We start from the raw sequence: 16,131 nt of genomic DNA, 5'->3' as shown, positions 1-16,131 counted from the left end.
CACGGATATGGTATGCGAGTTAGTGTGGCAATCATTACAACAATAGCGTTTTTCGTTGCAGGAGATCTTTTCACGATATTTCAATCACCAGCTTTCTCCTCCGAATGTGAAAATATTCTGTTGGCTCCCACAGGGAGAAATGATAATCATAACAAAATAAGAGAAATCAGAGCTCGGATAGAAACATCTAAGTGTTTGTTTTCCCGCGCGCTTTTCGAGAGCGAAGCAGTAGGGAAATAGGTGAAGATGGTTCGATGAACCCTCTACAGGCACTTAATTGCAGAGTAGTCACGTGGACGTAAATGCAGATGGACGAAAGAATTTTTTTGACTTTTATTTACGGTGTCATTCTTAAGATACTGGTACCTTCGCATAGCCATTTCACTGTCACCATCTTGTGTGCCTATCCGATTTTTCATCAGATGTTGCTGTATCTATGATGATGTCATCGACAGTTGTTACAACGATACCATGGAGCACCCGGTACTCTTCCTCAATCTCATATACAGGGTGACACATGGGAGACGGACAGTTTTTAATGAAATAATACTGAGCCAACTTTAAAATTAATGCATGTTTATTTACACAAAATCAAAGCTCATTATTTGCCATTTCAGTTAACAAAGGTATTTATGAAAAATAATGTTGTCAAGGTGATGTCCATCATTTCGAATGCAGGACTTAAGTCTCTTCTCAAAATCCTCCATCACACGGACTAAAAACTCTGCAGGGATGGCAGCAATTCCTGAATGATTTCATTCTTCAACTCGTCCAAATTTCGTGGTTTGTGGTTATAGACACAGTTCTTAAGGTACCCCCACAGAAAAGATTCCCGGCGGGGTCAGGGATTTTCTCTGCCTCGTGATGACTGGGTGTTGTGTGATGTCCTTAGATTAGTTAGGTTTAAGTAGTTCTAAGTTCTAGGGGACTGATGACCATAGATGTTAAGTCCCATAATGCTCAGAGCCATTTGAACCATTTTGAACCCACAGAAAAAAGTCACATACTGACAAGTCGGTAGACCTGGGAGGCCAAGGAACATTGCCAAAACATGAGGTAATCCGGCCAGGAAACATGGGTCTAAGAACTGTCAATGAAGTGTTTGTGGTGTGCGATGTGGCCCATCCTGCTGGAATCAAACGCATTTTAAAGGGATTCGTCGTCTTCTTAGTTCTGGTTTCAAGAATGTTTCAAGCATACGAATGTAACAAACCGAATTAACAGTAACTATATCCCCATTCTCTTCAAAAAAAAAAAAAATAACATCCAATAATGCCAACAGAGCCAAGAGCACACCAGACTGTTACTTTTTCTGAGTGTAGAGAGCGCTGGTGGAAAAAGTATGATGCTCTGGAGCCCAGTAACGTAGGTTTTGCTTATTCATGATCCCATTTAAATGAAAATGAGCTTCATCACTCATCAATAAAATTTCAATTCCATTAGATCCCAAAATCACTTGCATTCTGTAAGCGAAGTCCTCTCATACAGCAAAATCAGTTTCCTTAAGTTGTTGGACAACGAGTATTTTGTAGGGATGGAATTTTAATTCTTTATGTAAAATTCGTCTAACCGATTCACGATTGATTCGTAACTCACTAGCATGACGTCTAGCTGACCGTCCTGGGCTTCAGACTGCCTCTTGCCTTACCCTTTCAACATTTTCTGGTGTCTTTACTCTGCGTCTCGGGCTAGGATGCTTCTTATCCAGTATGTTTCCAGCTGATCTAAAGTTTGCCACCCATCTGAGGATTGTGTTACGTCTCGGAACAGCTCGATGTCGACCTACATTAAACCGTGCACGAAACAATCGCTGCGTAGCAATAATAGACTCACCACTTTTCACGAAACTGTCCTAGACAAACACTCGACGTTGCAAGTACTACTGCTCGATAGTGACTGAGTAAATGAAATGGCGTCTTGTGTGGATCAGAACTATCCCCACCACGACCACCTCCCACCACCGCGCCCTCAGTACTACGCAGTTCAAAACCTCCCGTCTCCTGTGTGTCACCCCGTACACTACATCATATCCCGCAAGCCACCTAACGATGTGTGGCAGAGGGTACTTTCAGTACCACTATCTGATCCCTCCAACCCTGTTCCACTCGCGAATAGTGCGTGGAAAGAATGATTGTCGGTAAGCCTCTGTATTGGCTCTAATTTCTCGAATTTTCTCCTCGTAGTCAATATGAGAGATGTATGTGGGGGGCAAGTATTATGCTGTATGATTCCTCCTGAAAAGTGCTGTCCCGAAATTCCAGTAATAAATCTCTCTAGTAACGTCTGCCAGTGGAGTTTGTCTAGCATCTCTGTTACGCTCTCTCGCCAGCTAAACGATCCCGTGACGAAACGCGCCGTTCTTCATTGGATCTTCTCTATCTCCTCTATGAGTCATACCTGACAGGGATCCCAGATAGATGAACAATACTCAAGATTGGGCGAACAAGCGCCTTATAAGCCACTTCTTTCGTGGATGAGATACCTTTCCTTAAGATTCTTCCGATGAATCTCAGTCTTGCGTCTACTTTTCCAATTATCTGTTTTATATGGTCATTCCACTTAAGGTCGATCTAAATAGTTAAGCATAGATATTTTACGGCAGACGCTGTCTCCAGCTGTTTCTCATCAATAGTGTAGCTGTGCAGTAGTGGATTTCTTTTCCTCTGAATGCGCAATATGTTACATTTATTTACGTCCAGGGTCAACTGTCAGAGTCTCCACCATTCATCAATTCTCTGCAGGTCGGTTTAAATGGTTCAAATGGCACTGAGCACTATGGGACTTAACTTCTAAGTTCATCATTCCCCTAGAACTTAGAACTACATAAACCTAAAAAACCTAAGGACAGCACACACATCCATGCCCGAGGCAGGATTCGAACCTGCTACCGTAGCGTTCGCGCGGTTCCAGGCTGTAGCGTCTAGAACCTCTCGGCCATCCCGGCCGGCTCTCTGCAGGTCGTTCTGCAAATTCTTACTATCTTCTGGCGTTGCTACTTTGGTATAAACAACTGCATCATCTGCTGATAGTCTTAAGAGCATCCGACGCTTTCTGCTAGATCATTTATGTATCCTGTGAACAGCAAGGGTCGTATCACACTTGCCTGTGGTACACCGGATATTACCTTTACATCTGTCGATTTAGTTCCGTTAAGAGCGACGTCTTGAGTTCTGTCTGCAAGAAAGTCATGAATCCAATCGCAGGTCTGCTCCGATACTCCGTAAGCTCGTATTTTTTTTTTTTTTTTCATTAAACGGCAGTGTGGGACGGTGTCAAATGCCTTGCTGAAATCAAGGAACGTGGCATCAGTCTGAGCGCCGTAGTCCACTGCGCTGTGGATCTCATGGAGGAACAGAGTAAGGTGAGTTTCGAAGGATCTCTGTTCGCGGAATCGATGTTGGTTTTTATAGAGCAGCTTTTCTTTTTCCAAGAACGTCATACTTCTTGAGCATAGAACATGTTCCATAATTCTACAACAGGTTGACGTCAACGATATAGGTCTATAATTGTGTGGAACTGTCTTGCGGTTTTTCTTAAAAACGGGAATAACCTGCGCTTTTTCCAGTCGTTAGGTACCTTTCGTTGCTCAACCGATCTACGATAGATTACTGCTAGAAGAGGAGCAAGTTCTTTCGCATAATATTTATAGAATCTTATAGGTACCTCATCTGTCGATTGTATCTGCTTTTCAATTCCGCGATCGCTTATCTCAATATCTGTCTTTTCGACGACCGCACGGCAATTGAAAGAAGGGACAGAGTTACGATCTTCCGTGTGAAACAGCTTCGGAAGACGGAGTTCAGTATTTCGGCCATCTCTCTGTTATCTTCCGTTTTGGTGCCGATGTGGCCGCTGAGAGGATCAATAGACGATTTTGACCCACTTACCGATTTTACTTAGGACCAAAATCTGTTAGGGTTTTTACACAGGTCGGTTGACAACGTCTTACTTTCGAAATCGTTGAACGCTTCTCACATTGCTCTCCTTACGCTTATTTTCGCTTCGTTCAGCTTGTGTTTGTCAGTTAGGTTTTTACTTAACTGAATCTGAGATGGGGTAATCTTTGTTTACGTAGCGCTTTTCTAACGCGGCTATGAAACCATGGTGGATCTTTCCCATCCGTTAAAACCTTCCTCTAAACATACCTGTCTAGGGCATATTGAACGATGCATTTGAATTTTTTTCATTTGTTCTCCACAGCTTTGTCTTCCTCACCCAATATTTGATGCTGACTTCTGAGATATTCCGAAATTTGTATCCTTTGACCCTTGCTGAGCAAATATATCTTTCTACCTTTTTTAACATTCTGTGTAGGATCCGTCGTCATAGACGCTATCACAGACTAATGATCAATGATACCTTCCTCTACGTTAACTGATTCGATAAGTTCAGATCTGTTTTTTGCCAGGAGGTCTAAGACGTTACCCTCACTAGTTGGTTCTCTAACTATCTGTTCAAGGTAATTTTCGAACAAAGCATCCAGAACAATGCTACACGATTCCCTGACTCTGGCACCAGTTTTGATTGCATCACACTCCCAACCTATACCTGGCAAGTTGAAGTTACCCCCTATTACAACGGCACGATCAGGAAAATTACTAACGATATTTTACAAGTTCTGTCTGGAGCGTTCTGCAACTATAGATCCTGACCCAAGCGGTCTATAAAAGAATCCGATCACCATTTTTGACCGTTCTTTGATAATTCCACCCAGATTAATTCACATTCGGAATCTGTGATAACCTCGCTAGATTTTATAGAATTTTTTACTGCAATAAACACACTGCCACCATTGGCGACTAACCTATCCCTACGATAAACAATCCATTCTGAACTTAGGATTTCGTTGTCATTGACGTCTGGCTTCAACCAGCTTTCTGTTTCCAATTCTATCTATGGATTATAGCCTTCAATAAGCGATACTAATTCTGGGACCTTTCTTTGGGTGCGCCTGCAGTTTACTAAAATCATATTAATCTTTTCTATTTCTGATCTGCGAGGACCCTCCCATACACTTCCCAATATCCAGTAGTAACTTACTGGCAGGTAGCACGTATAGGCCGGCCGAAGTGACCGAGCGGTTCTAGGCACTACAGTCTGGAACCGCGCGACCGCTACGGTCGCAGGTTTGAATCCTGCATCGGGCATGGATGTGTGTGATGTCCGTAGGTTAGTTAGGTTTAAGTAGTTTTAAGTTCTAGGGGACTGATGACCTCAGCAGTTAAGTCCCATAGTGCTCAGAGCCATTTGAACCAGCACGTATAGGATTCCTTATACTTGCGGCAGACAATTCCTCTGATGTTAGTTGATGATGACACTGTTCCCACCACCGACGTCAACGTCGAAAACTTCTTTCCAAGAAACATTGACCATGGCGTTCCGTTCTGTCCCGTCCTTTTCCGTTCCGTTAACAGCCTGTGTGAATGAAATGCACTGTGGAATGTTTCGAAGGTGTGTGCGTCGCGTTCTGTTCCGTCAAATGTGAATCGACATTTAAACGTTTGTTTACAGGCAGGGGAGACTTGCCTATATTGTATCGGCTCTAAATTAGTGCCATTATTGTAAAATTCGTACCTCTTGTATGTACTATCTGACATTTAGCGAGATCAGCGTAAACTAGGTGCTTCTCGAGGCCAAGTCGTCAGCTATGAGGTCTGTGTGTTGGGGAACAGATGGTCTGATGACAGCACTGGTTTTGATGTACTTTCCATACTTTTGTGTATGTGGAGACGACAATTACTGTTATAAGTGGCAACATAATGTTTTTATCTATACATGAAATAAACTTAGTTTTCAGACATTCAAAAATCTGTATTCATTGTGATTCGTTTATACAAAACTGACAAATAGAAAATGGTGACATTGCCTAATGTACCACTATAAGGTTCCGATATTCCATCGGTATAATTTAAGAAACTTGCTCGTGTAATGACCTTTAAAACATGTACTTAGCATTATTAATGTAATCTATTGTTTAACATTTATGTCACGAACTTTGTAACGTATTTTTATCCTAAACAATTAACTAATAATTATTTCGCATTTCAGTGTAGCAACAGAAAGCCGTTATAGAAAATGAAGCACAGATGAATTGCCTTTAATTGTAACAGCACATCTAAAGGGGAGTGATGGATTAAATGAATGAGGACATATGTAAAACGTACGAAATACCAGTGGCTGTGTTGTAAAGAACTTCGATGCAATGTTTCTCCCAGCATGCGTGCGTGTGCGAGGGAACAATGTATCGTACTGCTTAATAACACACGCGCTACTATTTCGCATTTATTCGCCAATACCAAGCCCTCGACTCTCAATGAAGTGTCCTTCCAGGACGGGAACATACGGTACGTAACATACGAGTGCAGGTTGTGACACATGGACAACGACATATGGAAGTTTGGGTTTACTCGTGATTCATGCTCGCATGGCTGAAGCGGTTAAGGCAACAGCTCGTGTAAAGTGGGAAATACGGGTTCAAATCCTGCAACGGCACAAATTTTCGTTGTCGCCACTACAATATACGAGGTGCATTCAAGTTCTAAGGCCTCCGATTTTTTTTTCTAATTAACTACTCACCCAAAATCGATGAAACTGGCGTTACTTCTCGACGTAATCGCCCTGCAGACGTACACATTTTTCACAACGCTGACGCCATGATTCCATGGCAGCGGCGAAGGCTTCTTTAGGAGTCTGTTTTGACCACTGGAAAATCGCTGAGGCAATAGCAGCACGGCTTGTGAATGTGCGGCCACGGAGAGTGTCTTTCATTGTTGGAAAAAGCCAAAAGTCACCAGGAACCAGGTCCGGTCAGTAGGGAGCATGAAGAATCACTTCAAAGTTGTTATCACGAAGAAACTGTTGCGTAACATTAGCTCGAGGTGCGGGTGCGTTGTCTTGGTGAAACAGCATACGTGCAGCCCTTCCCAGACCCTTTTGTTGCAGTGCAGGAAGGAATTTGTCCTTCAAAACATTTTCGTAGGATGCACCTGTTACTGTAGTGCCCTTTGGAACGCAATGGGTAAGGATCACGCCCTCGCTGTCCCAGAACATGGACACCATCATGTTTTCAGCACTGGCGGTTACCCGAAATTTTTTTGGTGGCGGTAAATCTGTGTGCTTCCATTGAGCTGACTGGCGCTTTGTTTCAGGATTGAAAAATGGCATCCACGTCTCATCCATTGTCACAACCGACGAAAAGAAAGTCCCATTCATGCTGTCGTTGCGGGTCAACATTGCTTGGCAACATGCCACACGGGCAGCCATGTGGTCGTCCGTCAGCATTGGTGGCACCCACCTGGATGACACTTTTCGCATTTTCAGGTCATCATGCAGGATTGTGTGCACAGAACCCACAGAAATGCCAACTCTGGAGGCGATCTGTTCAACAGTCATTCGGCGATCCCCCAAAACAATTCTCTCCACTTTCTCGATCATGTCGTCAGACCGGCTTGTGCGAGCCCGAGGTTGTTTCGGTTTGTTGTCACACGTTGTTCTGCCTTCATTAAACCGTCGCACCCACGAACGCACTTTCGACACATCCATAACTCCATCACCACATGTCTCCTTCAACTGTCGATGAATTTCAATTGGTTTCACACCACGCAAATTCAGAAAACGAATGATTGCGTGCTGTTCAAGTAAGGAAAACGTCGCCATTTTAAGTATTTAAAACAGTTCTCATTCTCGCCGCTGGCGGTAAAATTCCATCTGCCGTACGGTGCTGCCATCTCTGGGACGTATTGACAATGAACGCGGCCTCATTTTAAAACAATGCGCATGTTTCTATCTCTTTCCAGTACGGAGAAAAAAATCGGAGGCCTTAGAACTTGAATGCATCTCGTACAGACGCAGTTTGTTCATATTCGCAACTGCGAATACAACAGAAAGCCGTTGTGGAAAATGAAGCACATATGAATTGCATTTAGCTGTAACAGTACATCTAAAGAGGAATGATGTGCCTAAGCCAACAACTAAAAGGCGTAGTGGAAACAAAAACAAAAATGAAAAGGTTGACACAAAAATTTTCTGCCGCAATAAAGAGTTTTCCAACGCATTTGAAAATGAATTCCAAAAAGATACACTCCTGGAAATGGAAAAAAGAACACATTGACACCGGTGTGTCAGACGCACCATACTTGCTCCGGACACTGCGAGAGGGCTGTACAAGCAATGATCACACGCACGGCACAGCGGACACACCAGGAACCGCGGTGTTGGCCGTCGAATGGCGCTAGCTGCGCAGCATTTGTGCACCGCCGCCGTCAGTGTCAGCCAGTTTGCCGTGGCATACGGAGCTCCATCGCAGTCTTTAACACTGGTAGCATGCCGCGACAGCGTGGACGTGAACCGTATGTGCAGTTGACGGACTTTGAGCGAGGGCGTATAGTGGGCATGCGGGAGGCCGGGTGGACGTACCGCCGAATTGCTCAACACGTGGGGCGTGAGGTCTCCACAGTACATCGATGTTGTCGCCAGTGGTCGGCGGAAGGTGCACGTGCCTGTCGACCTGGGACCGGACCGCAGAGACGCACGGATGCACGCCAAGACCGTAGGATCCTACGCAGTGCCGTAGGGGACCGCACCGCCACTTCCCAGCAAATTAGGGACACTGTTGCTCCTGGGGTATCGGCGAGGACCATTCGCAACCGTCTCCATGAAGCTGGGCTACGGTCCCGCACACCGTTAGGCCATCTTCCGCTCACGCCCCAACATCGTGCAGCCCGCCTCCAGTGGTGTCGCGACAGGCGTGAATGGAGGGACGAATGGAGACGTGTCGTCTTCAGCGATGAGAGTCGCTTCTGCCTTGGTGCCAATGATGGTCGTATGCGTGTTTGGCGCCGTGCAGGTGAGCGCCACAATCAGGACTGCATACGACCGAGGCACACAGGGCCAACACCCGGCATCATGGTGTGGGGAACGATCTCCTACACTGGCCGTACACCTCTGGTGATCGTCGAGGGGACACTGAATAGTGCACGGTACATCCAAACCGTCATCGAACCCATCGTTCTACCATTCCTAGACCGGAAAGGGAACTTACTGTTCCAACAGGACAATGCACGTCCGCATGTATCCCGAGCCACCCAACGTGCTCTAGAAGGTGAAAGTCAACTACCCTGGCCAGCAAGATCTCCGGATCTGTCCCCCATTGAGCATGTTTGGGACTGGATGAAGCGTCGTCTCACGCGGTCTGCACGTCCAGCACGAACGCTGGTCCAACTGAGGCGCCATGTGGAAATGGCATGGCAAGCCGTTCCACAGGACTACATCCAGCATCTCTACGATCGTCTCCATGGGAGAATAGCAGCCTGCATTGCTGCGAAAGGTGGATATACACTGTACTAGTACCGACATTGTGCATGCTCTGTTGCCTGTGTCTATGTGCCTGTGGTTCTGTCAGTGTGATCATGTGATGTATCTGACCCCAGGAATATGTCAATAAAGTTTCCCCTTCCTGGGTCAATGAATTCACGGTGTTCTTATTTCAATTTCCAGGAGTGTATTCTTACATTTGAAGAGTTGACGCTCGTTTTAAACATGTCGGACGTAATGAAAAAAAATTAAATGATCGTGTGACATCGTTGGCCGGGAGGCCCCAACCGGGGAAGTTCGGCCGCCTAGTTGCAAGTCTTATTTCAGGTGACGCTACATTGGGCGATGATGATGAGGACAACGCAACACCCAGTCCACGGGCGGAGAAAGTCTTCAACCCAGCCGGGAATCGATCCCGGGTCCGCTGCATGGTAGGAAAACACGATATCATTCAGTTACGCAGACGGACTCGGACGTAATAAAATTTCGATATCGCACAACGAAATAGATTGTCCAATAATTCCAAGATAGAAGAAGCCATGGCAGGCAAAATATGGGATGAAAGTGTCCATACAAGAAAGATCGCTTAATCCGAGGAGACTATGATCCGTCGAGCAACCCATGAAAAAAAAATTAAGAAAAGAAAGAAAAGCGAACTGAACACTGAAGCAAACGAAAACAAATCTAGAACTATGGCTCCCATTCTCCAAATGTGGAGAGGAAGTGATCTGGAAACTCTGTGAGCAACCACCACGGAAACTGCTTGCTGAAACAGGTATAGTGAGCTGTGTAAGGAAGACCAAATGGAAGATGCAATACATCGAATGTAAAATGAGGATTCATGTAAAGGTGTAAATGGATCAAATGGCTCTGAGCACTATGGGACTTAACATCTGAGGTCATCAGTCCCCTAGAACTCAGAACTACTTAAACCTAACTAACCTAAGGACATCACACACATCCATACCCGAGGCAGGATTTGAACCTGCGACCGTAGCGGTCGTGCGGTCCCAGGCTGAAAGGCCTAGAACCGCTCGGCCACACAGGCCGCCTGTAAAGGTGTAGTGGTGGGAATAGAGGGAGGAGTGAAAACATTATGTTGCTATGGTTGCAAATAGTGACGTAAAACGTACGAGGGGCGTTCAATAAATAAAGCAACACAGCTTTTTTCTCATACAATTTCTGTTGAAAAAATACGGAAATCTTTGTGGGACATCGTGGAATATTCCCCTTCAAGCATCTATAGTTTCATGAAATTCTGATAGGTGGCGGCGATATATATGACCTCCCAAATGGTATCTTTAATGGAAACGCGTGCCAAGCAGAGAGCTGTCACTGAGTTTCTCTCAACGCAAAGAAAGAGGCTCGAAAATATTCGCAGGTGCCTGCAGAATGTCTACGGAGACCTAGCAGTGAAAAAAAGCATGGTGAGTCGTTGGGCGACATGTCTGTCATCATCGCAACAGTATCGCGCAAACCTGTCGGATCTCCGCGTGCCGGCCGGCTGCACGCAGCTGTGACTTCTGCAATGTTAGAAAGTGCTGACACTATCATTTGAAGTGAGAGACACATCACAATTAGACACCTCGCTGCACAACTGAACATCTCTGTTAGTAGTGCTGATACATTCATCCACCAGTTCGGGTACTCAAAGGCTTGTGCTCGTTGGGTTAATAGCCACCTAACATAAGGCCATAAAGAACACGAAGGACAATCTATGCGGAATTGCTTGCATGTTACAAAACTGAACGCGAAAATTTATTCGCCGAACTTCGTTACAGGTGATAAAAAAATGGATCCATCACTTTGAACGATCTGCAGTCCACGGACTGGAGCCACACTACCTCTTCTCAGAAGCAAATGTTCAAAGCAGCACCCTCAGCCCGCAAAGTTATGGCGACGGTCTTCTGGGACTTCGAAGGGGCTATTCTATGTCCTCCGTCAAAGTGCAACGACCATATCTGAAATGTGTTGTGCTACCCAGAGAAAATTGAAAAAACGACATGGGCATGTCCGTCGCCACAAAAATGCGAAGTTCTCCATCTCCATGACAACGCAAGGCCTCAAACGGGTCTGTGTGCCCGAGAGGAGCTCATGAAACTCTTCTGGACTGTTCTTCCTAAAGAACCCTACAGCCTGGATGTCGCACCATCCGACTTACATCTGTTTTGCCCGATGAATTATGCACTCCGCGGGAAGCAGAAGGTTGATTATGGGGAGGTTATTGATAGAGCAAGACGTAGGCTGCGACGTGGAACAGTAGAGTGGTACCACGCGGGCATACAGGGCCTTCCAGTCAGGTGGCACACTGAACAGAGATTGTGTTGAAAAACAGGGTTTTTTTTAGTCAGAAAGGTGGGGAGTAATATCGTGCATAGGAATGCTGAATAAAACTAACCTGCATTCAGAAAAGAATGTGTTGCTTTACTTAATGAAAGTTCCTCGTCAAATGTGGAACATTTCCTTAATTAGGAAATCCTGATTCCTAATTCGTACCACTTGCAGATCTTTACAAAAATACACTACTGGCCATTAAAATTGCTGCACCACGAAGATGACGAGCTACTGACGTGAAATTTAACCGACACCAAGAAGATGCTGTGATATGCAAATGATTAGCTTTTTAGAGCATTCACACAAGGGTTGCGCCGCTGGCGACACCTACAACTTGCTGACATGAGGAAAGTTTCCAACCGATGTCTCATGTACAAACAGCAGTCGACCGGCGTTGCCTGGTGAAACGTTGTGATGCCTCGTGTAAGGAGGAGGAATGCGCACCATCACGTTTCCGACTTTGATAATGGTCGGATTGTAGCCTATCGCGATTGCGGTTTATCGTATCGCAACATTGCTGCTCGTGTTGGTCGAGATCCAATGATTGTTAGCAGAATATGGAATCGGTGGGTTCAGGAGGGTAATACGGAGTGCCGTGCTGGATCCGAACGGCCTCGTATCACTAGCAGTCGAGATGACAGGCATCTTATCCGCATGGCTGACGGATCGTGCAGCCACGTCTCGATCCCTGAGTCAACAGATGGGGACGTTTGCAAGACAACAACCATCTGCACGAACAGTTCGACGACGTTTGCAGCAGCATGGACTATCATCTCGGAGACTATGGCTGCGGTTACCCTTAACTTTGCATCACAGACAGGACCGCCTGCCATAGTGTACTCAACGACGAACCTCGGTGCAAGAATGGCAAAACGTCATTTATTCGGATGAATCCAGGTTCTGTTTACAGCATCTTGAAGGTCACATCCGTGGTTCGCGACATCGCGTTGAACGCACATTGGAAACGTGTATTCGTCATCGCCATACTGGCGTATCGCCTGGCATGATGGTACGGGGTGCCATTGGTTACACGTCTCGGTCACCTCTTGTTCGCATTGACGGCACTTTGAATAGTGGACGTTACAATTCAGATGTGTTACGACCCGTGGCTCTATCCTTCATTCGATCCTTGCAAAACCCTACATTTCAGCAGGATAATGCACGACCGCACGTTGCAGGTCCTGTACGGGCCTTTCTGGATACAGAAAATGTTCGATTGCTGCCCTGGCCAGCAAATTCTCCTGAGGTGGATGTTCTGGGTACTGATTTCTCAGGATCGATGCTCCAAAATTGCGTCAAAATGTAATCACATTTCGGTTCTAGTATAATATATTTGTCCAATGAATACCCGTTTAGCATTTCTTCTTGGTCTAGCAATTTTAATGGCCAGTAGTGTAATTGTCCCCCCACAGGCTTTCACAGCCGACGTCTTCTTCACTTGAAATTTCGGAGTTGGGAGGCCGTGGTCAGTGTATAAGTCTGCTCCCTGACATTTCGTCTCCAGCTGCGGGAGATATCGTCTGAGATAAAACAGCTCCTGTGAGGATGGCTTGAGAGGCTCTCGTGTTTATAGAGGGCACCACCATACGCCACGTGATGCCGACTATATGACTGTCTCTGCATGGCATCATCATTCTCGATTAAAAATAATCGATTGTCATTTTGTTGGTACAAAGTCAACATCTATATTTTATCTAACTAGAAAACTTCTTCTTTTCTATTGAAATTATTGTGGTGGTGAAGAATCTCTATTGATTCTCTACACGTGCGTGCATGATAATACGATGTTCTAATACGTTCGTCTCACTGAACTTTATTTCGTGGTTCACATCTCGAAAAACATGTTCTGCTATAGCTGATTTTTCGGTAAATCCCAGACGATAGATCCTTTTGTGTTCGGCCATGCGCTTGTTGACACTTCTTTTGATAGTCGCAATATACAATTGCCCCCAAAAGCATGGAATTTTATTACCCCAGGTGGTGCTAGCTGTGTCGTGATCCTCTTAACCATCTCAATTGTATTAACCCAAAAATACAGTCTACGATGGAGAAAGAGAGCAAAGACCAACTTAATTTTTTGGATATATCTGTAATGAAATGACCGTACGGAAAGGGCACACACTGATTGATACTTCCGCAAGGAATCAAACTATCATCCATACAGAAAAGACGTGTCATTGAAACCTTGGTCGACAGAGCCGGATTATCATGCGCGCCTATTTGTTTCCAGTATGAATTAAATCACTTATGGTCGGCGTTCAAGAACAACTGATATGCTAGTAAGGAGATTGCTCGAGCACTTCATCAGAGAAGAAAATCAACCGAAAGTACTGAGCAACACCGGGCCGCCATCTGGAAAAGTTTTTTTTCAGTTCATTAATAAAATTACGAATCGCATCGGAAAAGTTTTGGCCAAGTATGGGGTCGAAAAGATCTTTAGACCCATCAAGAAGATTAATGAACATTTAGGAACAGAAAAAGATGCACGGCACTCCTAGCAACACCTGGCGTATAAAAAATTCCGTGCAATTCCCGGTAGGTGTATATTGGAACTATGAAAAGAAGTGTCAAAAAGCGCACAGGTGAACACAAAAGGATGTGTCATTTGGGAGAAACTGAAAATGCAGAACGTGTTTTTCGAGTTGGAAATCACGAAATAAAAGTCAGTGACACGTAGGTCTTTGCAAGGACATGGCATTATTATGCACGGGTGTATAGAGAAGCAATAGAGACTCATAAGCAATAAAATAATTTTAATAGAAAAGAAGAAGGATCGAAGTTATATAAAATATGTATGATATTACGCCAGCAAAATAACAGTCGATTATTGTTAATTAAGAATAATGACAGCATTCAGAGACTGTCGCGCAGTCGACATCACATGATGTAAGGCGTTGCCCTCTATGCACTCTACAAATACGAACGCCCTTCAATCCTTTGTGGAACTAGCCATTTTACCAGTGAAGATGTCTTCTGCAGCTTGAGATAAAATGACAGTGAACAGTTTTATCGGCCTCTCAGTAAGGAAATTTTGACTGAAGAATAAGTGTCCCGTCTTTATCGTTAAATTCTTATAATAAGATACCAAGAGTAACATCCTGCAGTTGAAGATGTAACTTGCTGTTTAGGCTAAAATAAACAAAATCTCAAAAGTGATACAATTTGGGCAACTTTCCCCCAGTGGTCACTGGCGAATTGCCTGTCTGCGAGTGTTCTTCCGGTAGCGTCCACTTGAGCTGGATCCGGTGCAGGCGAGACTTTTACAGGTCAACTCACCCCTCTTCCTCCTGCGGCAGACGCTGGCGGCGCATGGCTGCGCGCAGTGCGGCAGCGGCTGCAGGCGGTCCCCGGCTGCCGCGCAGCTGCACCGCGGCGCCTCGGGCGCGTCTTCTCTGGCGCTCACCTCCTCCAGCACGCACTCCAGATTTGGCCTCCACTCCCCACAAGCCGTAGCCGCCCGCATCGGCGGTCGCGGTGCCTCTTTCTCTGTAACTCTACACGTTTATTCCCATTAGAACTTCTATTCATCTGGGTTCAAAAAACACTTAAGCTAAGTCCAGATCACCGATATCTATTGTGCGTTTAGACATCTAGCATTCAACTGAATATCGGCGTTCAATAAGAAATGCACATACGCTACTGGCCATTAAAATTGCTACACCAAGAAGAAATGCAGATGATAAACGGGTATTCATTGGACAAACATATTATACTAGAACTGACATGTGATTACATTTTCACGCAGTTTGGGTGCATTGATCCTGAGAAATCAGTACCCAGAACAACCACCTCTGGCAGTAATAACGGCCTTGATGTGCCTGGGCATTGAGTCAAACAGAGTTTGGGTGGCGTGTACAGGTACAGCTGCCCATGCAGCTTCAACACGCTACCACAGTTCATCAAGAGTAGTGACTGGCGTATTGTGACGAGCCAGTTGCTCGGCCACCATAGACCAGACGTTTTCAATTGGTGAGAAATATGGAGAATGCGCTGCCCAGGGCAGCAGTCGAACATTTTCTGTATCCAGAAAGGCCGTATAGGACCTGTGACACGCGGTCGTGCATTATCCTGCTGAAATGTAGGGTTTCGCAGCGATCGAATGAAGGGTAGAGCCACGGGTCGTAACACATCTGAAATGTAACGTCCAGTCTTCAAATTGCCGTCAATGCGAACGAGAGGTGACCGAGACGTGTAACCGATGGCACCCCATACCATCACGCCGGGTGATACGCCAGTATGGCGATGACGAATACACGCCTCCAATGTGCGTTTACCACGATGTCGCCAAACACGGATGCGACCATCATAATGCTGTAAACATAACCTGGATTCATCCGAATAAATGACGTTTTGCCATTCTTGCACCGAGGTTCGTCGTTGAGTACACTATGGCAGGCGGTCCTGTCTGTGATGCAACGTCAAGGGTAACCGCAGCCATAGTCTCCGAGATGATAGTCCATGCTGCTGCAAACGTCGTCGAACTGT

General features: G+C 45.4%; 1 protein-coding gene across 1 annotated transcript in view; it reads right to left on the bottom strand.

Moving 5' to 3' along the window:
- Positions 1 to 14,980, bottom strand: part of LOC126365786 (peptidoglycan recognition protein 3-like) — a 98,211-nt gene extending 83,231 nt beyond the window's left edge. Inside the window, exon 1 of the mRNA XM_050008362.1 lies at positions 14,923 to 14,980. The gene's annotated coding sequence lies outside the window, so the exon portion shown is untranslated. The remainder of the gene's footprint in view (positions 1 to 14,922) is intronic.
- Positions 14,981 to 16,131: the final 1,151 nt, after the last annotated feature.

This window comes from Schistocerca gregaria, chromosome 4 (genome assembly GCF_023897955.1).
Source record: "Schistocerca gregaria isolate iqSchGreg1 chromosome 4, iqSchGreg1.2, whole genome shotgun sequence".
Classification (NCBI taxonomy): domain Eukaryota; kingdom Metazoa; phylum Arthropoda; class Insecta; order Orthoptera; family Acrididae; genus Schistocerca; species Schistocerca gregaria.
The sequence above is the reverse complement of the archived record's forward strand: the minus strand, read 5'-3'. Positions and strand labels throughout refer to the sequence as shown.